Source organism: Schistocerca americana, chromosome 2 (assembly GCF_021461395.2).
Source record: "Schistocerca americana isolate TAMUIC-IGC-003095 chromosome 2, iqSchAmer2.1, whole genome shotgun sequence".
Taxonomy (NCBI): domain Eukaryota; kingdom Metazoa; phylum Arthropoda; class Insecta; order Orthoptera; family Acrididae; genus Schistocerca; species Schistocerca americana.
Window position 1 is genome coordinate 40,305,993 of NC_060120.1, and position 19,958 is coordinate 40,325,950.

Genomic DNA, 19,958 nt, shown 5'->3' on the forward strand with positions numbered 1-19,958 from the left:
CACACGACGTGGCTCATTGGAGGACAATACGACATAGGCAGGAAAATACTGTTCCCGCCCGGGATCGAACTGGGGACCTTCTGCGTGTGAAGCAGACGTGATAACCGCTACACTACGGAAACGACGGACCTGAGGAGTCCATCATTGTTCATTCGAACTTGCCTCAGACTTTCTCTCGTCCGCGAATGCACACACGACAGTTATTTTGTCAGCCTGGAACCCATCACAGCCGAGGGCTCAAGAAGTCTTCGGGGCGCTTGAGAGGGTGTCTGCCGTAGCACCCCTAACGAGATAGCGGCGTTTCGCGCAGTCGTTATTGCAAGTCATATCAGCAAAAGCAATCACTTTCTCAGCAGCAGGCAGTGCGAGCCCAGCGGCAGCTCTACATGAAGGTACCAATAGCCCAGGAAGGCCGCCGACCGCGGGAATTCGCGCCGCCCCCATCCCGCCAGCGTACACGAGACTTCCAGGACACCCTGGACGACATCGAGGGACTGGAATAATTGGCATTCGCCGTGTCACAGGGCTCGTTGGTCTAGGGGTATGATTCCTGCTTAGGGTGCAGGAGGTCCCGGGTTCAAATCCCGGACGAGCCCTAGCGTTTTGTGCAAACTGATCGCACGTCAGTGGCTGAGTCAGCTCAAAAAGCTCGCCGTCAATATCAAATGAATTTCTTATTCGATGTGAGCAATTGACACTCGGGTCCGACGCGTGAAGGCGATTACGAAGGTTTCGGGTACAGATGGTAGCAGATGCATGTTAGTACGTCTTGCTTAAAGTGATGAAAAAGTGTTTCCGCCTGGGATCGAACCGGGGACCTTCTGCGTGTTAGGCAGACGTGATAACCGCTACACCACGGAAACTGCTTGTGTGCACCTTACTTCACAGACAACTTGTAGTGATGTTGCCATCGTAACTAAAAAAATTCAATAAATGTGGTACTGGCAAAACGAAGGGACATGCAGCAGATCCACACACGACGTGGCTCATTGGAGGACAATACGACATAGGCAGGAAAATACTGTTCCCGCCCGGGATCGAACTTGGGACCTTCTGCGTGCGAAGCAGACGTGATAACCGCTACACTACGGAAACGACGTACCTGAGGAGTCCATCCTTGTTCATTCGAACTTGCCTCAGACTTTCACTCGTCCGCGAATGCACACACGACAGTTCTTTTGTCAGCCTGGAACCCATCACAGCCGAGGGCTCAAGAAGTCTTCGGGGCGCTTGAGAGGGTGTCTGCCGTAGCACCCCTAACGAGATAGCGGCGTTTCGCGCAGTCGTTATTGCAAGTCATATCAGCAAAAGCAATCACTTTCTCAGCAGCAGGCAGTGCGAGCCCAGCGGCAGCTCTACATGAAGGTACCAATAGCCCAGGAAGGCCGCCGACCGCGGGAATTCGCGCCGCCCCCATCCCGCCAGCGTACACGAGACTTCCAGGACACCCTGGACGACATCGAGGGACTGGAATAATTGGCATTCGCCGTGTCACAGGGCTCGTTGGTCTAGGGGTATGATTCCTGCTTAGGGTGCAGGAGGTCCCGGGTTCAAATCCCGGACGAGCCCTAGCGTTTTGTGCAAACTGATCTCACGTCAGTGGCTGAGTCAGCGCAAAAAGCTCGCCGTCAATATTAAATGAATTTCTTATTCGATGTGAGCAATTGACACTCGGGTCCGACGCGTGAAGGCGATTACGAAGGTTTCGGGTACAGATGGTAGCAGATGCATGTTAGTACGTCTTGCTTAAAGTGATGAAAAAGTGCTTCCGCCCGGGATCGAACCGCGGACCTTCTGCGTGTTAGGCAGACGTGATAACCGCTACACCACGGAAACTGCTTGTGTGCACCTTACTTCACAGACAACTTGTAGTGATGTTGCCATCGTAACTAAAAAATTCAATAAATGTGGTACTTGCAAAACGAAGGGACATGTAGCAGATCCACACACGACGTGGCTCATTGGAGGACAATACGACATAGGCAGGAAAATACTGTTCCCGCCCGGGATCGAACTGGGGACCTTCTGCGTGTGAAGCAGACGTGATAACCGCTACACTACGGAAACGACGGACCTGAGGAGTCCATCCTTGTTCATTCGAACTTGCCTCAGACTTTCTCTCGTCCGCGAATGCACACACGACAGTTCTTTTGTCAGCCTGGAACCCATCACAGCCGAGGGCTCAAGAAGTCTTCGGGGCGCTTGAGAGGGTGTCTGCCGTAGCACCCCTAACGAGATAGCGGCGTTTCGCGCAGTCGTTATTGCAAGTCATATCAGCAAAAGCAATCACTTTCTCAGCAGCAGGCAGTGCGAGCCCAGCGGCAGCTCTACATGAAGGTACCAATAGCCCAGGAAGGCCGCCGACCGCGGGAATTCGCGCCGCCCCCATCCCGCCAGCGTACACGAGACTTCCAGGACACCCTGGACGACATCGAGGGACTGGAATAATTGGCATTCGCCGTGTCACAGGGCTCGTTGGTCTAGGGGTATGATTCCTGCTTAGGGTGCAGGAGGTCCCGGGTTGAAATCCCGGACGAGCCCTAGCGTTTTGTGCAAACTGATCGCACGTCAGTGGCTGAGTCAGCTCAAAAAGCTCGCCGTCAATATCAAATGAATTTCTTATTCGATGTGAGCAATTGACACTCGGGTCCGACGCGTGAAGGCGATTACAAAGGTTTCGGGTACAGATGGTAGCAGATGCATGTTAGTACGTCTTGCTTAAAGTGATGAAAAAGTGTTTCCGCCCGGGATCGAACCGGGGACCTTCTGCGTGTTAGGCAGACGTGATAACCGCTACACCACGGAAACTGCTTGTGTGCACCTTACTTCACAGACAACTTGTAGTGATGTTGCCATCGTAACTAAAAAATTCAATAAATGTGGTACTTGCAAAACGAAGGGACATGCAGCAGATCCACACACGACGTGGCTCATTGGAGGACAATACGACATAGACAGGAAAATACTGTTCCCGCCCGGGATCGAACTTGGGACCTTCTGCGTGTGAAGCAGACGTGATAACCGCTACACTACGGAAACGACGGACCTGAGGAGTCCATCCTTGTTCATTCGAACTTGCCTCAGACTTTCTCTCGTCCGCGAATGCACACACGACAGTTCTTTTGTCAGCCTGGAACCCATCACAGCCGAGGGCTCAAGAAGTCTTCGGGGAGCTTGAGAGGGTGTCTGCCGTAGCACCCCTAACGAGATAGCGGCGTTTCGCGCAGTCGTTATTGCAAGTCATATCAGCAAAAGCAATCACTTTCTCAGCAGCAGGCAGTGCGAGCCCAGCGGCAGCTCTACATGAAGGTACCAATAGCCCAGGAAGGCCGCCGACCGCGGGAATTCGCGCCGCCCCCATCCCGCCAGCGTACACGAGACTTCCAGGACACCCTGGACGACATCGAGGGACTGGAATAATTGGCATTCGCCGTGTCACAGGGCTCGTTGGTCTAGGGGTATGATTCCTGCTTAGGGTGCAGGAGGTCCCGGGTTCAAATCCCGGACGAGCCCTAGCGTTTTGTGCAAACTGATCTCACGTCAGTGGCTGAGTCAGCGCAAAAAGCTCGCCGTCAATATTAAATGAATTTCTTATTCGATGTGAGCAATTGACACTCGGGTCCGACGCGTGAAGGCGATTACGAAGGTTTCGGGTACAGATGGTAGCAGATGCATGTTAGTACGTCTTGCTTAAAGTGATGAAAAAGTGCTTCCGCCCGGGATCGAACCGGGGACCTTCTGCGTGTTAGGCAGACGTGATAACCGCTACACCACGGAAACTGCTTGTGTGCACCTTACTTCACAGACAACTTGTAGTGATGTTGCCATCGTAACTAAAAAATTCAATAAATGTGGTACTTGCAAAACGAAGGGACATGCAGCAGATCCACACACGACGTGGCTCATTGGAGGACAATACGACATAGGCAGGAAAATACTGTTCCCGCCCGGGATCGAACTTGGGACCTTCTGCGTGTGAAGCAGACGTGATAACCGCTACACTACGGAAACGACGTACCTGAGGAGTCCATCCTTGTTCATTCGAACTTGCCTCAGACTTTCACTCGTCCGCGAATGCACACACGACAGTTCTTTTGTCAGCCTGGAACCCATCACAGCCGAGGGCTCAAGAAGTCTTCGGGGCGCTTGAGAGGGTGTCTGCCGTAGCACCCCTAACGAGATAGCGGCGTTTCGCGCAGTCGTTATTGCAAGTCATATCAGCAAAAGCAATCACTTTCTCAGCAGCAGGCAGTGCGAGCCCAGCGGCAGCTCTACATGAAGGTACCAATAGCCCAGGAAGGCCGCCGACCGCGGGAATTCGCGCCGCCCCCATCCCGCCAGCGTACACGAGACTTCCAGGACACCCTGGACGACATCGAGGGACTGGAATAATTGGCATTCGCCGTGTCACAGGGCTCGTTGGTCTAGGGGTATGATTCCTGCTTAGGGTGCAGGAGGTCCCGGGTTCAAATCCCGGACGAGCCCTAGCGTTTTGTGCAAACTGATCTCACGTCAGTGGCTGAGTCAGCGCAAAAAGCTCGCCGTCAATATTAAATGAATTTCTTATTCGATGTGAGCAATTGACACTCGGGTCCGACGCGTGAAGGCGATTACGAAGGTTTCGGGTACAGATGGTAGCAGATGCATGTTAGTACGTCTTGCTTAAAGTGATGAAAAAGTGCTTCCGCCCGGGATCGAACCGGGGACCTTCTGCGTGTTAGGCAGACGTGATAACCGCTACACCACGGAAACTGCTTGTGTGCACCTTACTTCACAGACAACTTGTAGTGATGTTGCCATCGTAACTAAAAAATTCAATAAATGTGGTACTTGCAAAACGAAGGGACATGCAGCAGATCCACACACGACGTGGCTCATTGGAGGACAATACGACATAGGCAGGAAAATACTGTTCCCGCCCGGGATCGAACTTGGGACCTTCTGCGTGTGAAGCAGACGTGATAACCGCTACACTACGGAAACGACGTACCTGAGGAGTCCATCCTTGTTCATTCGAACTTGCCTCAGACTTTCACTCGTCCGCGAATGCACACACGACAGTTCTTTTGTCAGCCTGGAACCCATCACAGCCGAGGGCTCAAGAAGTCTTCGGGGCGCTTGAGAGGGTGTCTGCCGTAGCACCCCTAACGAGATAGCGGCGTTTCGCGCAGTCGTTATTGCAAGTCATATCAGCAAAAGCAATCACTTTCTCAGCAGCAGGCAGTGCGAGCCCAGCGGCAGCTCTACATGAAGGTACCAATAGCCCAGGAAGGCCGCCGACCGCGGGAATTCGCGCCGCCCCCATCCCGCCAGCGTACACGAGACTTCCAGGACACCCTGGACGACATCGAGGGACTGGAATAATTGGCATTCGCCGTGTCACAGGGCTCGTTGGTCTAGGGGTATGATTCCTGCTTAGGGTGCGGGAGGTCCCGGGTTCAAATCCCGGACGAGCCCTAGCGTTTTGTGCAAACTGATCGCACGTCAGTGGCTGAGTCAGCGCAAAAAGCTCGCCGTCAATATCAAATGAATTTCTTATTCGATGTGAGCAATTGACACTCGGGTCCGACGCGTGAAGGCGATTACGAAGGTTTCGGGTACAGATGGTAGCAGATGCATGTTAGTACGTCTTGCTTAAAGTGATGAAAAAGTGTTTCGGCCCGGGATCGAACCGGGGACCTTCTGCGTGTTAGGCAGACGTGATAACCGGTACACCACGGAAACTGCTTGTGTGCACCTTACTTCACAGACAACTTGTAGTGATGTTGCCATCGTAACTAAAAAATTCGATAAATGTGGTACTTGCAAAACGAAGGGACATGCAGCAGATCCACACACGACGTGGCTCATTGGAGGACAATACGACATAGGCAGGAAAATACTGTTCCCGCCCGGGATCGAACTGGGGACCTTCTGCGTGTGAAGCAGACGTGATAACCGCTACACTACGGAAACGACGGACCTGAGGAGTCCATCCTTGTTCATTCGAACTTGCCTCAGACTTTCTCTCGTCCGCGAATGCACACACGACAGTTCTTTTGTCAGCCTGGAACCCATCACAGCCGAGGGCTCAAGAAGTCTTCGGGGCGCTTGAGAGGGTGTCTGCCGTAGCACCCCTAACGAGATAGCGGCGTTTCGCGCAGTCGTTATTGCAAGTCATATCAGCAAAAGCAATCACTTTCTCAGCAGCAGGCAGTGCGAGCCCAGCGGCAGCTCTACATGAAGGTACCAATAGCCCAGGAAGGCCGCCGACCGCGGGAATTCGCGCCGCCCCCATCCCGCCAGCGTACACGAGACTTCCAGGACACCCTGGACGACATCGAGGGACTGGAATAATTGGCATTCGCCGTGTCACAGGGCTCGTTGGTCTAGGGGTATGATTCCTGCTTAGGGTGCAGGAGGTCCCGGGTTCAAATCCCGGACGAGCCCTAGCGTTTTGTGCAAACTGATCGCACGTCAGTGGCTGAGTCAGCGCAAAAAGCTCGCCGTCAATATCAAATGAATTTCTTATTCGATGTGAGCAATTGACACTCGGGTCCGACGCGTGAAGGCTATTACGAAGGTTTCGGGTACAGATGGTAGCAGATGCATGTTAGTACGTCTTGCTTAAAGTGATGAAAAAGTGTTTCCGCCCGGGATCGAACCGGGGACCTTCTGCGTGTTAGGCAGACGTGATAACCGCTACACCACGGAAACTGCTTGTGTGCACCTTACTTCACAGACAACTTGTAGTGATGTTGCCATCGTAACTAAAAAATTCGATAAATGTGGTACTTGCAAAACGAAGGGACATGCAGCAGATCCACACACGACGTGGCTCATTGGAGGACAATACGACATAGGCAGGAAAATACTGTTCCCGCCCGGGATCGAACTGGGGACCTTCTGCGTGTGAAGCAGACGTGATAACCGCTACACTACGGAAACGACGGACCTGAGGAGTCCATCCTTGTTCATTCGAACTTGCCTCAGACTTTCTCTCGTCCGCGAATGCACACACGACAGTTCTTTTGTCAGCCTGGAACCCATCACAGCCGAGGGCTCAAGAAGTCTTCGGGACGCTTGAGAGGGTGTCTGCCGTAGCACCCCTAACGAGATAGCGGCGTTTCGCGCAGTCGTTATTGCAAGTCATATCAGCAAAAGCAATCACTTTCTCAGCAGCAGGCAGTGCGAGCCCAGCGGCAGCTCTACATGAAGGTACCAATAGCCCAGGAAGGCCGCCGACCGCGGGAATTCGCGCCGCCCCCATCCCGCCAGCGTACACGAGACTTCCAGGACACCCTGGACGACATCGAGGGACTGGAATAATTGGCATTCGCCGTGTCACAGGGCTCGTTGGTCTAGGGGTATGATTCCTGCTTAGGGTGCAGGAGGTCCCGGGTTCAAATCCCGGACGAGCCCTAGCGTTTTGTGCAAACTGATCGCACGTCAGTGGCTGAGTCAGCTCAAAAAGCTCGCCGTCAATATCAAATGAATTTCTTATTCGATGTGAGCAATTGACACTCGGGTGCGACGCGTGAAGGCGATTACGAAGGTTTCGGGTACAGATGGTAGCAGATGCATGTTAGTACGTCTTGCTTAAAGTGATGAAAAAGTGTTTCGGCCCGGGATCGAACCGGGGACCTTCTGCGTGTTAGGCAGACGTGATAACCGGTACACCACGGAAACTGCTTGTGTGCACCTTACTTCACAGACAACTTGTAGTGATGTTGCCATCGTAACTAAAAAATTCGATAAATGTGGTACTTGCAAAACGAAGGGACATGCAGCAGATCCACACACGACGTGGCTCATTGGAGGACAATACGACATAGGCAGGAAAATACTGTTCCCGCCCGGGATCGAACTGGGGACCTTCTGCGTGTGAAGCAGACGTGATAACCGCTACACTACGGAAACGACGGACCTGAGGAGTCCATCCTTGTTCATTCGAACTTGCCTCAGACTTTCTCTCGTCCGCGAATGCACACACGACAGTTCTTTTGTCAGCCTGGAACCCATCACAGCCGAGGGCTCAAGAAGTCTTCGGGGCGCTTGAGAGGGTGTCTGCCGTAGCACCCCTAACGAGATAGCGGCGTTTCGCGCAGTCGTTATTGCAAGTCATATCAGCAAAAGCAATCACTTTCTCAGCAGCAGGCAGTGCGAGCCCAGCGGCAGCTCTACATGAAGGTACCAATAGCCCAGGAAGGCCGCCGACCGCGGGAATTCGCGCCGCCCCCATCCCGCCAGCGTACACGAGACTTCCAGGACACCCTGGACGACATCGAGGGACTGGAATAATTGGCATTCGCCGTGTCACAGGGCTCGTTGGTCTAGGGGTATGATTCCTGCTTAGGGTGCAGGAGGTCCCGGGTTCAAATCCCGGACGAGCCCTAGCGTTTTGTGCAAACTGATCGCACGTCAGTGGCTGAGTCAGCGCAAAAAGCTCGCCGTCAATATCAAATGAATTTCTTATTCGATGTGAGCAATTGACACTCGGGTCCGACGCGTGAAGGCTATTACGAAGGTTTCGGGTACAGATGGTAGCAGATGCATGTTAGTACGTCTTGCTTAAAGTGATGAAAAAGTGTTTCCGCCCGGGATCGAACCGGGGACCTTCTGCGTGTTAGGCAGACGTGATAACCGCTACACCACGGAAACTGCTTGTGTGCACCTTACTTCACAGACAACTTGTAGTGATGTTGCCATCGTAACTAAAAAATTCGATAAATGTGGTACTTGCAAAACGAAGGGACATGCAGCAGATCCACACACGACGTGGCTCATTGGAGGACAATACGACATAGGCAGGAAAATACTGTTCCCGCCCGGGATCGAACTGGGGACCTTCTGCGTGTGAAGCAGACGTGATAACCGCTACACTACGGAAACGACGGACCTGAGGAGTCCATCCTTGTTCATTCGAACTTGCCTCAGACTTTCTCTCGTCCGCGAATGCACACACGACAGTTCTTTTGTCAGCCTGGAACCCATCACAGCCGAGGGCTCAAGAAGTCTTCGGGACGCTTGAGAGGGTGTCTGCCGTAGCACCCCTAACGAGATAGCGGCGTTTCGCGCAGTCGTTATTGCAAGTCATATCAGCAAAAGCAATCACTTTCTCAGCAGCAGGCAGTGCGAGCCCAGCGGCAGCTCTACATGAAGGTACCAATAGCCCAGGAAGGCCGCCGACCGCGGGAATTCGCGCCGCCCCCATCCCGCCAGCGTACACGAGACTTCCAGGACACCCTGGACGACATCGAGGGACTGGAATAATTGGCATTCGCCGTGTCACAGGGCTCGTTGGTCTAGGGGTATGATTCCTGCTTAGGGTGCAGGAGGTCCCGGGTTCAAATCCCGGACGAGCCCTAGCGTTTTGTGCAAACTGATCGCACGTCAGTGGCTGAGTCAGCTCAAAAAGCTCGCCGTCAATATCAAATGAATTTCTTATTCGATGTGAGCAATTGACACTCGGGTGCGACGCGTGAAGGCGATTACGAAGGTTTCGGGTACAGATGGTAGCAGATGCATGTTAGTACGTCTTGCTTAAAGTGATGAAAAAGTGTTTCGGCCCGGGATCGAACCGGGGACCTTCTGCGTGTTAGGCAGACGTGATAACCGCTACACCACGGAAACTGCTTGTGTGCACCTTACTTCACAGACAACTTGTAGTGATGTTGCCATCGTAACTAAAAAATTCGATAAATGTGGTACTTGCAAAACGAAGGGACATGCAGCAGATCCACACACGACGTGGCTCATTGGAGGACAATACGACATAGGCAGGAAAATACTGTTCCCGCCCGGGATCGAACTGGGGACCTTCTGCGTGTGAAGCAGACGTGATAACCGCTACACTACGGAAACGACGGACCTGAGGAGTCCATCCTTGTTCATTCGAACTTGCCTCAGACTTTCTCTCGTCCGCGAATGCACACACGACAGTTCTTTTGTCAGCCTGGAACCCATCACAGCCGAGGGCTCAAGAAGTCTTCGGGGCGGTTGAGAGGGTGTCTGCCGTAGCACCCCTAACGAGATAGCGGCGTTTCGCGCAGTCGTTATTGCAAGTCATATCAGCAAAAGCAATCACTTTCTCAGCAGCAGGCAGTGCGAGCCCAGCGGCAGCTCTACATGAAGGTACCAATAGCCCAGGAAGGCCGCCGACCGCGGGAATTCGCGCCGCCCCCATCCCGCCAGCGTACACGAGACTTCCAGGACACCCTGGACGACATCGAGGGACTGGAATAATTGGCATTCGCCGTGTCACAGGGCTCGTTGGTCTAGGGGTATGATTCCTGCTTAGGGTGCAGGAGGTCCCGGGTTCAAATCCCGGACGAGCCCTAGCGTTTTGTGCAAACTGATCGCACGTCAGTGGCTGAGTCAGCGCAAAAAGCTCGCCGTCAATATCAAATGAATTTCTTATTCGATGTGAGCAATTGACACTCGGGTCCGACGCGTGAAGGCGATTACGAAGGTTTCGGGTACAGATGGTAGCAGATGCATGTTAGTACGTCTTGCTTAAAGTGATGAAAAAGTGTTTCCGCCCGGGATCGAACCGGGGACCTTCTGCGTGTTAGGCAGACGTGATAACCGCTACACCACGGAAACTGCTTGTGTGCACCTTACTTCACAGACAACTTGTAGTGATGTTGCCATCGTAACTAAAAAATTCGATAAATGTGGTACTTGCAAAACGAAGGGACATGCAGCAGATCCACACACGACGTGGCTCATTGGAGGACAATACGACATAGGCAGGAAAATACTGTTCCCGCCCGGGATCGAACTGGGGACCTTCTGCGTGTGAAGCAGACGTGATAACCGCTACACTACGGAAACGACGGACCTGAGGAGTCCATCCTTGTTCATTCGAACTTGCCTCAGACTTTCTCTCGTCCGCGAATGCACACACGACAGTTCTTTTGTCAGCCTGGAACCCATCACAGCCGAGGGCTCAAGAAGTCTTCGGGACGCTTGAGAGGGTGTCTGCCGTAGCACCCCTAACGAGATAGCGGCGTTTCGCGCAGTCGTTATTGCAAGTCATATCAGCAAAAGCAATCACTTTCTCAGCAGCAGGCAGTGCGAGCCCAGCGGCAGCTCTACATGAAGGTACCAATAGCCCAGGAAGGCCGCCGACCGCGGGAATTCGCGCCGCCCCCATCCCGCCAGCGTACACGAGACTTCCAGGACACCCTGGACGACATCGAGGGACTGGAATAATTGGCATTCGCCGTGTCGCAGGGCTCGTTGGTCTAGGGGTATGATTCCTGCTTAGGGTGCAGGAGGTCCCGGGTTCAAATCCCGGACGAGCCCTAGCGTTTTGTGCAAACTGATCGCACGTCAGTGGCTGAGTCAGCTCAAAAAGCTCGCCGTCAATATCAAATGAATTTCTTATTCGATGTGAGCAATTGACACTCGGGTGCGACGCGTGAAGGCGATTACGAAGGTTTCGGGTACAGATGGTAGCAGATGCATGTTAGTACGTCTTGCTTAAAGTGATGAAAAAGTGTTTCGGCCCGGGATCGAACCGGGGACCTTCTGCGTGTTAGGCAGACGTGATAACCGCTACACCACGGAAACTGCTTGTGTGCACCTTACTTCACAGACAACTTGTAGTGATGTTGCCATCGTAACTAAAAAATTCAATAAATGTGGTACTTGCAAAACGAAGGGACATGCAGCAGATCCACACACGACGTGGCTCATTGGAGGACAATACGACATAGGCAGGAAAATACTGTTCCCGCCCGGGATCGAACTGGGGACCTTCTGCGTGTGAAGCAGACGTGATAACCGCTACACTACGGAAACGACGGACCTGAGGAGTCCATCCTTGTTCATTCGAACTTGCCTCAGACTTTCTCTCGTCCGCGAATGCACACACGACAGTTCTTTTGTCAGCCTGGAACCCATCACAGCCGAGGGCTCAAGAAGTCTTCGGGGCGCTTGAGAGGGTGTCTGCCGTAGCACCCCTAACGAGATAGCGGCGTTTCGCGCAGTCGTTATTGCGAGTCATATCAGCAAAAGCAATCACTTTCTCAGCAGCAGGCAGTGCGAGCCCAGCGGCAGCTCTACATGAAGGTACCAATAGCCCAGGAAGGCCGCCGACCGCGGGAATTCGCGCAGCCCCCATCCCGCCAGCGTACACGAGACTTCCAGGACACCCTGGACGACATCGAGGGACTGGAATAATTGGCATTCGCCGTGTCACAGGGCTCGTTGGTCTAGGGGTATGATTCCTGCTTAGGGTGCAGCAGGTCCCGGGTTCAAATCCCGGACGAGCCCTAGCGTTTTGTGCAAACTGATCGCACGTCAGTGGCTGAGTCAGCTCAAAAAGCTCGCCGTCAATATCAAATGAATTTCTTATTCGATGTGAGCAATTGACACTCGGGTGCGACGCGTGAAGGCGATTACGAAGGTTTCGGGTACAGATGGTAGCAGATGCATGTTAGTACGTCTTGCTTAAAGTGATGAAAAAGTGTTTCGGCCCGGGATCGAACCGGGGACCTTCTGCGTGTTAGGCAGACGTGATAACCGCTACACCACGGAAACTGCTTGTGTGCACCTTACTTCACAGACAACTTGTAGTGATGTTGCCATCGTAACTAAAAAATTCAATAAATGTGGTACTTGCAAAACGAAGGGACATGCAGCAGATCCACACACGACGTGGCTCATTGGAGGACAATACGACATAGGCAGGAAAATACTGTTCCCGCCCGGGATCGAACTGGGGACCTTCTGCGTGTGAAGCAGACGTGATAACCGCTACACTACGGAAACGACGGACCTGAGGAGTCCATCCTTGTTCATTCGAACTTGCCTCAGACTTTCTCTCGTCCGCGAATGCACACACGACAGTTCTTTTGTCAGCCTGGAACCCATCACAGCCGAGGGCTCAAGAAGTCTTCGGGACGCTTGAGAGGGTGTCTGCCGTAGCACCCCTAACGAGATAGCGGCGTTTCGCGCAGTCGTTATTGCAAGTCATATCAGCAAAAGCAATCACTTTCTCAGCAGCAGGCAGTGCGAGCCCAGCGGCAGCTCTACATGAAGGTACCAATAGCGCAGGAAGGCCGCCGACCGCGGGAATTCGCGCCGCCCCCATCCCGCCAGCGTACACGAGACTTCCAGGACACCCTGGACGACATCGAGGGACTGGAATAATTGGCATTCGCCGTGTCACAGGGCTCGTTGGTCTAGGGGTATGATTCCTGCTTAGGGTGCAGGAGGTCCCGGGTTCAAATCCCGGACGAGCCCTAGCGTTTTGTGCAAACTGATCGCACGTCAGTGGCTGAGTCAGCTCAAAAAGCTCGCCGTCAATATCAAATGAATTTCTTATTCGATGTGAGCAATTGACACTCGGGTGCGACGCGTGAAGGCGATTACGAAGGTTTCGGGTACAGATGGTAGCAGATGCATGTTAGTACGTCTTGCTTAAAGTGATGAAAAAGTGTTTCGGCCCGGGATCGAACCGGGGACCTTCTGCGTGTTAGGCAGACGTGATAACCGCTACACCACGGAAACTGCTTGTGTGCACCTTACTTCACAGACAACTTGTAGTGATGTTGCCATCGTAACTAAAAAATTCAATAAATGTGGTACTTGCAAAACGAAGGGACATGCAGCAGATCCACACACGACGTGGCTCATTGGAGGACAATACGACATAGGCAGGAAAATACTGTTCCCGCCCGGGATCGAACTGGGGACCTTCTGCGTGTGAAGCAGACGTGATAACCGCTACACTACGGAAACGACGGACCTGAGGAGTCCATCCTTGTTCATTCCAACTTGCCTCAGACTTTCTCTCGTCCGCGAATGCACACACGACAGTTCTTTTGTCAGCCTGGAACCCATCACAGCCGAGGGCTCAAGAAGTCTTCGGGGCGCTTGAGAGGGTGTCTGCCGTAGCACCCCTAACGAGATAGCGGCGTTTCGCGCAGTCGTTATTGCGAGTCATATCAGCAAAAGCAATCACTTTCTCAGCAGCAGGCAGTGCGAGCCCAGCGGCAGCTCTACATGAAGGTACCAATAGCCCAGGAAGGCCGCCGACCGCGGGAATTCGCGCCGCCCCCATCCCGCCAGCGTACACGAGACTTCCAGGACACCCTGGACGACATCGAGGGACTGGAATAATTGGCATTCGCCGTGTCACAGGGCTCGTTGGTCTAGGGGTATGATTCCTGCTTAGGGTGCAGCAGGTCCCGGGTTCAAATCCCGGACGAGCCCTAGCGTTTTGTGCAAACTGATCGCACGTCAGTGGCTGAGTCAGTTCAAAAAGCTCGCCGTCAATATCAAATGAATTTCTTATTCGATGTGAGCAATTGACACTCGGGTGCGACGCGTGAAGGCGATTACGAAGGTTTCGGGTACAGATGGTAGCAGATGCATGTTAGTACGTCTTGCTTAAAGTGATGAAAAAGTGTTTCGGCCCGGGATCGAACCGGGGACCTTCTGCGTGTTAGGCAGACGTGATAACCGCTACACCACGGAAACTGCTTGTGTGCACCTTACTTCACAGACAACTTGTAGTGATGTTGCCATCGTAACTAAAAAATTCAATAAATGTGGTACTTGCAAAACGAAGGGACATGCAGCAGATCCACACACGACGTGGCTCATTGGAGGACAATACGACATAGGCAGGAAAATACTGTTCCCGCCCGGGATCGAACTGGGGACCTTCTGCGTGTGAAGCAGACGTGATAACCGCTACACTACGGAAACGACGGACCTGAGGAGTCCATCCTTGTTCATTCGAAGTTGCCTCAGACTTTCTCTCGTCCGCGAATGCACACACGACAGTTCTTTTGTCAGCCTGGAACCCATCACAGCCGAGGGCTCAAGAAGTCTTCGGGGCGCTTGAGAGGGTGTCTGCCGTAGCACCCCTAACGAGATAGCGGCGTTTCGCGCAGTCGTTATTGCAAGTCATATCAGCAAAAGCAATCACTTTCTCAGCAGCAGGCAGTGCGAGCCCAGCGGCAGCTCTACATGAAGGTACCAATAGCCCAGGAAGGCCGCCGACCGCGGGAATTCGCGCCGCCCCCATCCCGCCAGCGTACACGAGACTTCCAGGACACCCTGGACGACATCGAGGGACTGGAATAATTGGCATTCGCCGTGTCACAGGGCTCGTTGGTCTAGGGGTATGATTCCTGCTTAGGGTGCAGGAGGTCCCGGGTTCAAATCCCGGACGAGCCCTAGCGTTTTGTGCAAACTGATCGCACGTCAGTGGCTGAGTCAGCGCAAAAAGCTCGCCGTCAATATCAAATGAATTTCTTATTCGATGTGAGCAATTGACACTCGGGTCCGACGCGTGAAGGCGATTACGAAGGTTTCGGGTACAGATGGTAGCAGATGCATGATAGTACGTCTTGCTTAAAGTGATGAAAAAGTGTTTCCGCCCGGGATCGAACCGGGGACCTTCTGCGTGTTAGGCAGACGTGATAACCGCTACACCACGGAAACTGCTTGTGTGCACCTTACTTCACAGACAACTTGTAGTGATGTTGCCATCGTAACTAAAAAATTCAATAAATGTGGTACTTGCAAAACGAAGGGACATGCAGCAGATCCACACACGACGTGGCTCATTGGAGGACAATACGACATAGGCAGGAAAATACTGTTCCCGCCCGGGATCGAACTGGGGACCTTCTGCGTGTGAAGCAGACGTGATAACCGCTACACTACGGAAACGACGGACCTGAGGAGTCCATCCTTGTTCATTCGAAGTTGCCTCAGACTTTCTCTCGTCCGCGAATGCACACACGACAGTTCTTTTGTCAGCCTGGAACCCATCACAGCCGAGGGCTCAAGAAGTCTTCGGGGCGCTTGAGAGGGTGTCTGCCGTAGCACCCCTAACGAGATAGCGGCGTTTCGCGCAGTCGTTATTGCAAGTCATATCAGCAAAAGCAATCACTTTCTCAGCAGCAGGCAGTGCGAGCCCAGCGGCAGCTCTACATGAAGGTACCAATAGCCCAGGAAGGCCGCCGACCGCGGGAATTCGCGCCGCCCCCATCCCGCCAGCGTACACGAGACTTCCAGGACACCCTGGACGACATCGAGGGACTGGAATAATTGGCATCGCCGTGTCACAGGGCTCGTTGGTGTAGGGGTATGATTCCTGCTTAGGGTGCAGGAGGTCCCGGGTTCAAATCCCGGACGAGCCCTAGCGTTTTGTGCAAACTGATCGCACGTCAGTGGCTGAGTCAGCGCAAAAAGCTCGCCGTCAATATTAAATGAATTTCTTATTCGATGTGAGCAATTGACACTCGGGTCCGACGCGTGAAGGCGATTACGAAGGTTTCGGGTACAGATGGTAGCAGATGCATGTTAGTACGTCTTGCTTAAAGTGATGAAAAAGTGCTTCCGCCCGGGATCGAACCGGTGACCTTCTGCGTGTTAGGCAGACGTGATAACCGCTACACCACGGAAACTGCTTGTGTGCACCTTACTTCACAGACAACTTGTAGTGATGTTGCCATCGTAACTAAAAAAATTCAATAAATGTGGTACTTGCAAAACGAAGGGACATGCAGCAGATCCACACACGACGTGGCTCATTGGACGACAATACGACATAGGCAGGAAAATACTGTTCCCGCCCGGGATCGAACTGGGGACCTTCTGCGTGTGAAGCAGACGTGATAACCGCTACACTACGGAAACGACGGACCTGAGGAGTCCATCCTTGTTCATTCGAACTTGCCTCAGACTTTCTCTCGTCCGCGAATGCACACACGACAGTTCTTTTGTCAGCCTGGAACCCATCACAGCCGAGGGCTCAAGAAGTCTTCGGGGCGCTTGAGAGGGTGTCTGCCGTAGCACCCCTAACGAGATAGCGGCGTTTCGCGCAGTCGTTATTGCAAGTCATATCAGCAAAAGCAATCACTTTCTCAGCAGCAGGCAGTGCGAGCCCAGCGGCAGCTCTACATGAAGGTACCAATAGCCCAGGAAGGCCGCCGACCGCGGGAATTCGCGCCGCCCCCATCCCGCCAGCGTACACGAGACTTCCAGGACACCCTGGACGACATCGAGGGACTGGAATAATTGGCATTCGCCGTGTCACAGGGCTCGTTGGTCTAGGGGTATGATTCCTGCTTAGGGTGCAGGAGGTCCCGGGTTCAAATCCCGGACGAGCCCTAGCGTTTTGTGCAAACTGATCGCACGTCAGTGGCTGAGTCAGCTCAAAAAGCTCGCCGTCAATATCAAATGAATTTCTTATTCGATGTGAGCAATTGACACTCGGGTCCGACGCGTGAAGGCGATTACAAAGGTTTCGGGTACAGATGGTAGCAGATGCATGTTAGTACGTCTTGCTTAAAGTGATGAAAAAGTGTTTCCGCCCGGGATCGAACCGGGGACCTTCTGCGTGTTAGGCAGACGTGATAACCGCTACACCACGGAAACTGCTTGTGTGCACCTTACTTCACAGACAACTTGTAGTGATGTTGCCATCGTAACTAAAAAATTCAATAAATGTGGTACTTGCAAAACGAAGGGACATGCAGCAGATCCACACACGACGTGGCTCATTGGAGGACAATACGACATAGACAGGAAAATACTGTTCCCGCCCGGGATCGAAATTGGGACCTTCTGCGTGTGAAGCAGACGTGATAACCGCTACACTACGGAAACGACGGACCTGAGGAGTCCATCCTTGTTTATTCGAACTTGCCTCAGACTTTCTCTCGTCCGCGAATGCACACACGACAGTTCTTTTGTCAGCCTGGAACCCATCATAGCCGAGGGCTCAAGAAGTCTTCGGGGCGCTTGAGAGGGTGTCTGCCGTAGCACCCCTAACGAGATAGCGGCGTTTCGCGCAGTCGTTATTGCAAGTCATATCAGCAAAAGCAATCACTTTCTCAGCAGCAGGCAGTGCGAGCGCAGCGGCAGCTCTACATGAAGGTACCAATAGCCCAGGAAGGCCGCCGACCGCGGGAATTCGCGCCGCCCCCATCCCGCCAGCGTACACGAGACTTCCAGGACACCCTGGACGACATCGAGGGACTGGAATAATTGGCATTCGCCGTGTCACAGGGCTCGTTGGTCTAGGGGTATGATTCCTGCTTAGGGTGCAGGAGGTCCCGGGTTCAAATCCCGGACGAGCCCTAGCGTTTTGTGCAAACTGATCGCACGTCAGTGGCTGAGTCAGCTCAAAAAGCTCGCCGTCAATATCAAATGAATTTCTTATTCGGTGTGAGCAATTGACACTCGGGTCCGACGCGTGAAGGCGATTACAAAGGTTTCGGGTACAGATGGTAGCAGATGCATGTTAGTACGTCTTGCTTAAAGTGATGAAAAAGTGTTTCCGCCCGGGATCGAACCGGGGACCTTCTGCGTGTTAGGCAGACGTGATAACCGCTACACCACGGAAACTGCTTGTGTGCACCTTACTTCACAGACAACTTGTAGTGATGTTGCCATCGTAACTAAAAAATTCAATAAATGTGGTACTTGCAAAACGAAGGGACATGCAGCAGATCCACACACGACGTGGCTCATTGGAGGACAATACGACATAGGCAGGAAAATACTGTTCCCGCCCGGGATCGAAATTGGGACCTTCTGCGTGTGAAGCAGACGTGATAACCGCTACACTACGGAAACGACGGACCTGAGGAGTCCATCCTTGTTTATTCGAACTTGCCTCAGACTTTCTCTCGTCCGCGAATGCACACACGACAGTTCTTTTGTCAGCCTGGAACCCATCACAGCCGAGGGCTCAAGAAGTCTTCGGGGCGCTTGAGAGGGTGTCTGCCGTAGCACCCCTAACGAGATAGCGGCGTTTCGCGCAGTCGTTATTGCAAGTCATATCAGCAAAAGCAATCACTTTCTCAGCAGCAGGCAGTGCGAGCCCAGCGGCAGCTCTACATGAAGGTACCAATAGCCCAGGAAGGCCGCCGACCGCGGGAATTCGCGCCGCCCCCATCCCGCCAGCGTACACGAGACTTCCAGGACACCCTGGACGACATCGAGGGACTGGAATAATTGGCATTCGCCGTGTCACAGGGCTCGTTGGTCTAGGGGTATGATTCCTGCTTAGGGTGCAGGAGGTCCCGGGTTCAAATCCCGGACGAGCCCTAGCGTTTTGTGCAAACTGATCGCACGTCAGTGGCTGAGTCAGCTCAAAAAGCTCGCCGTCAATATCAAATGAATTTCTTATTCGGTGTGAGCAATTGACACTCGGGTCCGACGCGTGAAGGCGATTACAAAGGTTTCGGGTACAGATGGTAGCAGATGCATGTTAGTACGTCTTGCTTAAAGTGATGAAAAAGTGTTTCCGCCCGGGATCGAACCGGGGACCTTCTGCGTGTTAGGCAGACGTGATAACCGCTACACCACGGAAACTGCTTGTGTGCACCTTACTTCACAGACAACTTGTAGTGATGTTGCCATCGTAACTAAAAAATTCAATAAATGTGGTACTTGCAAAACGAAGGGACATGCAGCAGATCCACACACGACGTGGCTCATTGGAGGACAATACGACATAGGCAGGAAAATACTGTTCCCGCCCGGGATCGAAATTGGGACCTTCTGCGTGTGAAGCAGACGTGATAACCGCTACACTACGGAAACGACGGACCTGAGGAGTCCATCCTTGTTTATTCGAACTTGCCTCAGACTTTCTCTCGTCCGCGAATGCACACACGACAGTTCTTTTGTCAGCCTGGAACCCATCACAGCCGAGGGCTCAAGAAGTCTTCGGGGCGCTTGAGAGGGTGTCTGCCGTAGCACCCCTAACGAGATAGCGGCGTTTCGCGCAGTCGTTATTGCAAGTCATATCAGCAAAAGCAATCACTTTCTCAGCAGCAGGCAGTGCGAGCCCAGCGGCAGCTCTACATGAAGGTACCAATAGCCCAGGAAGGCCGCCGACCGCGGGAATTCGCGCCGCCCCCATCCCGCCAGCGTACACGAGACTTCCAGGACACCCTGGACGACATCGAGGGACTGGAATAATTGGCATTCGCCGT

General features: G+C 53.1%; 61 non-coding genes across 61 annotated transcripts; 20 read left to right on the forward strand and 41 right to left on the reverse strand.

Moving 5' to 3' along the window:
• Nucleotides 1-49: 49 nt before the first annotated feature.
• Trnav-cac lies at nucleotides 50-122 on the reverse strand. Its single transcript has one exon. It is a non-coding gene; the product is annotated as a tRNA-Val (tRNA).
• Nucleotides 123-524: 402 nt separating this feature from the next.
• Nucleotides 525-596, forward strand: Trnap-agg. Its single transcript has one exon. It is a non-coding gene; the product is annotated as a tRNA-Pro (tRNA).
• A 194-nt stretch (nucleotides 597-790) lies between these two features.
• On the reverse strand, nucleotides 791-863 carry Trnav-aac. Its single transcript has one exon. It is a non-coding gene; the product is annotated as a tRNA-Val (tRNA).
• A 159-nt stretch (nucleotides 864-1,022) lies between these two features.
• Nucleotides 1,023-1,095, reverse strand: Trnaa-cgc. The gene has a single exon. It is a non-coding gene; the product is annotated as a tRNA-Ala (tRNA).
• Nucleotides 1,096-1,497: 402 nt separating this feature from the next.
• Nucleotides 1,498-1,569, forward strand: Trnap-agg. Its single transcript has one exon. It is a non-coding gene; the product is annotated as a tRNA-Pro (tRNA).
• A 194-nt stretch (nucleotides 1,570-1,763) lies between these two features.
• Nucleotides 1,764-1,836, reverse strand: Trnav-aac. The gene has a single exon. It is a non-coding gene; the product is annotated as a tRNA-Val (tRNA).
• Nucleotides 1,837-1,994: 158 nt separating this feature from the next.
• Nucleotides 1,995-2,067, reverse strand: Trnav-cac. Its single transcript has one exon. It is a non-coding gene; the product is annotated as a tRNA-Val (tRNA).
• Nucleotides 2,068-2,469: 402 nt separating this feature from the next.
• Nucleotides 2,470-2,541, forward strand: Trnap-agg. Its single transcript has one exon. It is a non-coding gene; the product is annotated as a tRNA-Pro (tRNA).
• Nucleotides 2,542-2,735: 194 nt separating this feature from the next.
• Trnav-aac lies at nucleotides 2,736-2,808 on the reverse strand. Its single transcript has one exon. It is a non-coding gene; the product is annotated as a tRNA-Val (tRNA).
• Nucleotides 2,809-2,966: 158 nt separating this feature from the next.
• Nucleotides 2,967-3,039, reverse strand: Trnav-cac. Its single transcript has one exon. It is a non-coding gene; the product is annotated as a tRNA-Val (tRNA).
• Nucleotides 3,040-3,441: 402 nt separating this feature from the next.
• Nucleotides 3,442-3,513, forward strand: Trnap-agg. The gene has a single exon. It is a non-coding gene; the product is annotated as a tRNA-Pro (tRNA).
• A 194-nt stretch (nucleotides 3,514-3,707) lies between these two features.
• Nucleotides 3,708-3,780, reverse strand: Trnav-aac. Its single transcript has one exon. It is a non-coding gene; the product is annotated as a tRNA-Val (tRNA).
• A 158-nt stretch (nucleotides 3,781-3,938) lies between these two features.
• Nucleotides 3,939-4,011, reverse strand: Trnav-cac. Its single transcript has one exon. It is a non-coding gene; the product is annotated as a tRNA-Val (tRNA).
• A 402-nt stretch (nucleotides 4,012-4,413) lies between these two features.
• Nucleotides 4,414-4,485, forward strand: Trnap-agg. The gene has a single exon. It is a non-coding gene; the product is annotated as a tRNA-Pro (tRNA).
• A 194-nt stretch (nucleotides 4,486-4,679) lies between these two features.
• On the reverse strand, nucleotides 4,680-4,752 carry Trnav-aac. Its single transcript has one exon. It is a non-coding gene; the product is annotated as a tRNA-Val (tRNA).
• Nucleotides 4,753-4,910: 158 nt separating this feature from the next.
• Nucleotides 4,911-4,983, reverse strand: Trnav-cac. The gene has a single exon. It is a non-coding gene; the product is annotated as a tRNA-Val (tRNA).
• Nucleotides 4,984-5,385: 402 nt separating this feature from the next.
• On the forward strand, nucleotides 5,386-5,457 carry Trnap-agg. The gene has a single exon. It is a non-coding gene; the product is annotated as a tRNA-Pro (tRNA).
• Nucleotides 5,458-5,651: 194 nt separating this feature from the next.
• On the reverse strand, nucleotides 5,652-5,724 carry Trnav-aac. Its single transcript has one exon. It is a non-coding gene; the product is annotated as a tRNA-Val (tRNA).
• A 158-nt stretch (nucleotides 5,725-5,882) lies between these two features.
• Trnav-cac lies at nucleotides 5,883-5,955 on the reverse strand. Its single transcript has one exon. It is a non-coding gene; the product is annotated as a tRNA-Val (tRNA).
• Nucleotides 5,956-6,357: 402 nt separating this feature from the next.
• On the forward strand, nucleotides 6,358-6,429 carry Trnap-agg. Its single transcript has one exon. It is a non-coding gene; the product is annotated as a tRNA-Pro (tRNA).
• A 194-nt stretch (nucleotides 6,430-6,623) lies between these two features.
• Trnav-aac lies at nucleotides 6,624-6,696 on the reverse strand. Its single transcript has one exon. It is a non-coding gene; the product is annotated as a tRNA-Val (tRNA).
• Nucleotides 6,697-6,854: 158 nt separating this feature from the next.
• On the reverse strand, nucleotides 6,855-6,927 carry Trnav-cac. The gene has a single exon. It is a non-coding gene; the product is annotated as a tRNA-Val (tRNA).
• Nucleotides 6,928-7,329: 402 nt separating this feature from the next.
• Trnap-agg lies at nucleotides 7,330-7,401 on the forward strand. Its single transcript has one exon. It is a non-coding gene; the product is annotated as a tRNA-Pro (tRNA).
• Nucleotides 7,402-7,595: 194 nt separating this feature from the next.
• On the reverse strand, nucleotides 7,596-7,668 carry Trnav-aac. Its single transcript has one exon. It is a non-coding gene; the product is annotated as a tRNA-Val (tRNA).
• Nucleotides 7,669-7,826: 158 nt separating this feature from the next.
• Trnav-cac lies at nucleotides 7,827-7,899 on the reverse strand. The gene has a single exon. It is a non-coding gene; the product is annotated as a tRNA-Val (tRNA).
• A 402-nt stretch (nucleotides 7,900-8,301) lies between these two features.
• Trnap-agg lies at nucleotides 8,302-8,373 on the forward strand. Its single transcript has one exon. It is a non-coding gene; the product is annotated as a tRNA-Pro (tRNA).
• A 194-nt stretch (nucleotides 8,374-8,567) lies between these two features.
• Trnav-aac lies at nucleotides 8,568-8,640 on the reverse strand. The gene has a single exon. It is a non-coding gene; the product is annotated as a tRNA-Val (tRNA).
• Nucleotides 8,641-8,798: 158 nt separating this feature from the next.
• Nucleotides 8,799-8,871, reverse strand: Trnav-cac. Its single transcript has one exon. It is a non-coding gene; the product is annotated as a tRNA-Val (tRNA).
• A 402-nt stretch (nucleotides 8,872-9,273) lies between these two features.
• Trnap-agg lies at nucleotides 9,274-9,345 on the forward strand. Its single transcript has one exon. It is a non-coding gene; the product is annotated as a tRNA-Pro (tRNA).
• A 194-nt stretch (nucleotides 9,346-9,539) lies between these two features.
• Nucleotides 9,540-9,612, reverse strand: Trnav-aac. Its single transcript has one exon. It is a non-coding gene; the product is annotated as a tRNA-Val (tRNA).
• Nucleotides 9,613-9,770: 158 nt separating this feature from the next.
• Trnav-cac lies at nucleotides 9,771-9,843 on the reverse strand. The gene has a single exon. It is a non-coding gene; the product is annotated as a tRNA-Val (tRNA).
• A 402-nt stretch (nucleotides 9,844-10,245) lies between these two features.
• On the forward strand, nucleotides 10,246-10,317 carry Trnap-agg. Its single transcript has one exon. It is a non-coding gene; the product is annotated as a tRNA-Pro (tRNA).
• Nucleotides 10,318-10,511: 194 nt separating this feature from the next.
• On the reverse strand, nucleotides 10,512-10,584 carry Trnav-aac. Its single transcript has one exon. It is a non-coding gene; the product is annotated as a tRNA-Val (tRNA).
• Nucleotides 10,585-10,742: 158 nt separating this feature from the next.
• Trnav-cac lies at nucleotides 10,743-10,815 on the reverse strand. The gene has a single exon. It is a non-coding gene; the product is annotated as a tRNA-Val (tRNA).
• A 402-nt stretch (nucleotides 10,816-11,217) lies between these two features.
• On the forward strand, nucleotides 11,218-11,289 carry Trnap-agg. The gene has a single exon. It is a non-coding gene; the product is annotated as a tRNA-Pro (tRNA).
• Nucleotides 11,290-11,483: 194 nt separating this feature from the next.
• Nucleotides 11,484-11,556, reverse strand: Trnav-aac. The gene has a single exon. It is a non-coding gene; the product is annotated as a tRNA-Val (tRNA).
• Nucleotides 11,557-11,714: 158 nt separating this feature from the next.
• On the reverse strand, nucleotides 11,715-11,787 carry Trnav-cac. Its single transcript has one exon. It is a non-coding gene; the product is annotated as a tRNA-Val (tRNA).
• A 402-nt stretch (nucleotides 11,788-12,189) lies between these two features.
• Nucleotides 12,190-12,261, forward strand: Trnap-agg. Its single transcript has one exon. It is a non-coding gene; the product is annotated as a tRNA-Pro (tRNA).
• Nucleotides 12,262-12,455: 194 nt separating this feature from the next.
• Nucleotides 12,456-12,528, reverse strand: Trnav-aac. Its single transcript has one exon. It is a non-coding gene; the product is annotated as a tRNA-Val (tRNA).
• Nucleotides 12,529-12,686: 158 nt separating this feature from the next.
• Trnav-cac lies at nucleotides 12,687-12,759 on the reverse strand. Its single transcript has one exon. It is a non-coding gene; the product is annotated as a tRNA-Val (tRNA).
• A 402-nt stretch (nucleotides 12,760-13,161) lies between these two features.
• On the forward strand, nucleotides 13,162-13,233 carry Trnap-agg. Its single transcript has one exon. It is a non-coding gene; the product is annotated as a tRNA-Pro (tRNA).
• A 194-nt stretch (nucleotides 13,234-13,427) lies between these two features.
• Nucleotides 13,428-13,500, reverse strand: Trnav-aac. The gene has a single exon. It is a non-coding gene; the product is annotated as a tRNA-Val (tRNA).
• A 158-nt stretch (nucleotides 13,501-13,658) lies between these two features.
• On the reverse strand, nucleotides 13,659-13,731 carry Trnav-cac. Its single transcript has one exon. It is a non-coding gene; the product is annotated as a tRNA-Val (tRNA).
• A 402-nt stretch (nucleotides 13,732-14,133) lies between these two features.
• Nucleotides 14,134-14,205, forward strand: Trnap-agg. The gene has a single exon. It is a non-coding gene; the product is annotated as a tRNA-Pro (tRNA).
• Nucleotides 14,206-14,399: 194 nt separating this feature from the next.
• Trnav-aac lies at nucleotides 14,400-14,472 on the reverse strand. The gene has a single exon. It is a non-coding gene; the product is annotated as a tRNA-Val (tRNA).
• Nucleotides 14,473-14,630: 158 nt separating this feature from the next.
• On the reverse strand, nucleotides 14,631-14,703 carry Trnav-cac. The gene has a single exon. It is a non-coding gene; the product is annotated as a tRNA-Val (tRNA).
• Nucleotides 14,704-15,105: 402 nt separating this feature from the next.
• Trnap-agg lies at nucleotides 15,106-15,177 on the forward strand. The gene has a single exon. It is a non-coding gene; the product is annotated as a tRNA-Pro (tRNA).
• Nucleotides 15,178-15,371: 194 nt separating this feature from the next.
• Nucleotides 15,372-15,444, reverse strand: Trnav-aac. The gene has a single exon. It is a non-coding gene; the product is annotated as a tRNA-Val (tRNA).
• Nucleotides 15,445-15,602: 158 nt separating this feature from the next.
• On the reverse strand, nucleotides 15,603-15,675 carry Trnav-cac. The gene has a single exon. It is a non-coding gene; the product is annotated as a tRNA-Val (tRNA).
• A 401-nt stretch (nucleotides 15,676-16,076) lies between these two features.
• Trnap-agg lies at nucleotides 16,077-16,148 on the forward strand. Its single transcript has one exon. It is a non-coding gene; the product is annotated as a tRNA-Pro (tRNA).
• A 194-nt stretch (nucleotides 16,149-16,342) lies between these two features.
• On the reverse strand, nucleotides 16,343-16,415 carry Trnav-aac. Its single transcript has one exon. It is a non-coding gene; the product is annotated as a tRNA-Val (tRNA).
• A 159-nt stretch (nucleotides 16,416-16,574) lies between these two features.
• On the reverse strand, nucleotides 16,575-16,647 carry Trnav-cac. The gene has a single exon. It is a non-coding gene; the product is annotated as a tRNA-Val (tRNA).
• Nucleotides 16,648-17,049: 402 nt separating this feature from the next.
• Trnap-agg lies at nucleotides 17,050-17,121 on the forward strand. The gene has a single exon. It is a non-coding gene; the product is annotated as a tRNA-Pro (tRNA).
• A 194-nt stretch (nucleotides 17,122-17,315) lies between these two features.
• Trnav-aac lies at nucleotides 17,316-17,388 on the reverse strand. Its single transcript has one exon. It is a non-coding gene; the product is annotated as a tRNA-Val (tRNA).
• Nucleotides 17,389-17,546: 158 nt separating this feature from the next.
• Nucleotides 17,547-17,619, reverse strand: Trnav-cac. The gene has a single exon. It is a non-coding gene; the product is annotated as a tRNA-Val (tRNA).
• Nucleotides 17,620-18,021: 402 nt separating this feature from the next.
• On the forward strand, nucleotides 18,022-18,093 carry Trnap-agg. Its single transcript has one exon. It is a non-coding gene; the product is annotated as a tRNA-Pro (tRNA).
• Nucleotides 18,094-18,287: 194 nt separating this feature from the next.
• On the reverse strand, nucleotides 18,288-18,360 carry Trnav-aac. The gene has a single exon. It is a non-coding gene; the product is annotated as a tRNA-Val (tRNA).
• A 158-nt stretch (nucleotides 18,361-18,518) lies between these two features.
• Trnav-cac lies at nucleotides 18,519-18,591 on the reverse strand. The gene has a single exon. It is a non-coding gene; the product is annotated as a tRNA-Val (tRNA).
• A 402-nt stretch (nucleotides 18,592-18,993) lies between these two features.
• Trnap-agg lies at nucleotides 18,994-19,065 on the forward strand. Its single transcript has one exon. It is a non-coding gene; the product is annotated as a tRNA-Pro (tRNA).
• A 194-nt stretch (nucleotides 19,066-19,259) lies between these two features.
• Nucleotides 19,260-19,332, reverse strand: Trnav-aac. Its single transcript has one exon. It is a non-coding gene; the product is annotated as a tRNA-Val (tRNA).
• Nucleotides 19,333-19,490: 158 nt separating this feature from the next.
• On the reverse strand, nucleotides 19,491-19,563 carry Trnav-cac. The gene has a single exon. It is a non-coding gene; the product is annotated as a tRNA-Val (tRNA).
• Between the last annotated feature and the right edge of the window lie 395 nt (nucleotides 19,564-19,958).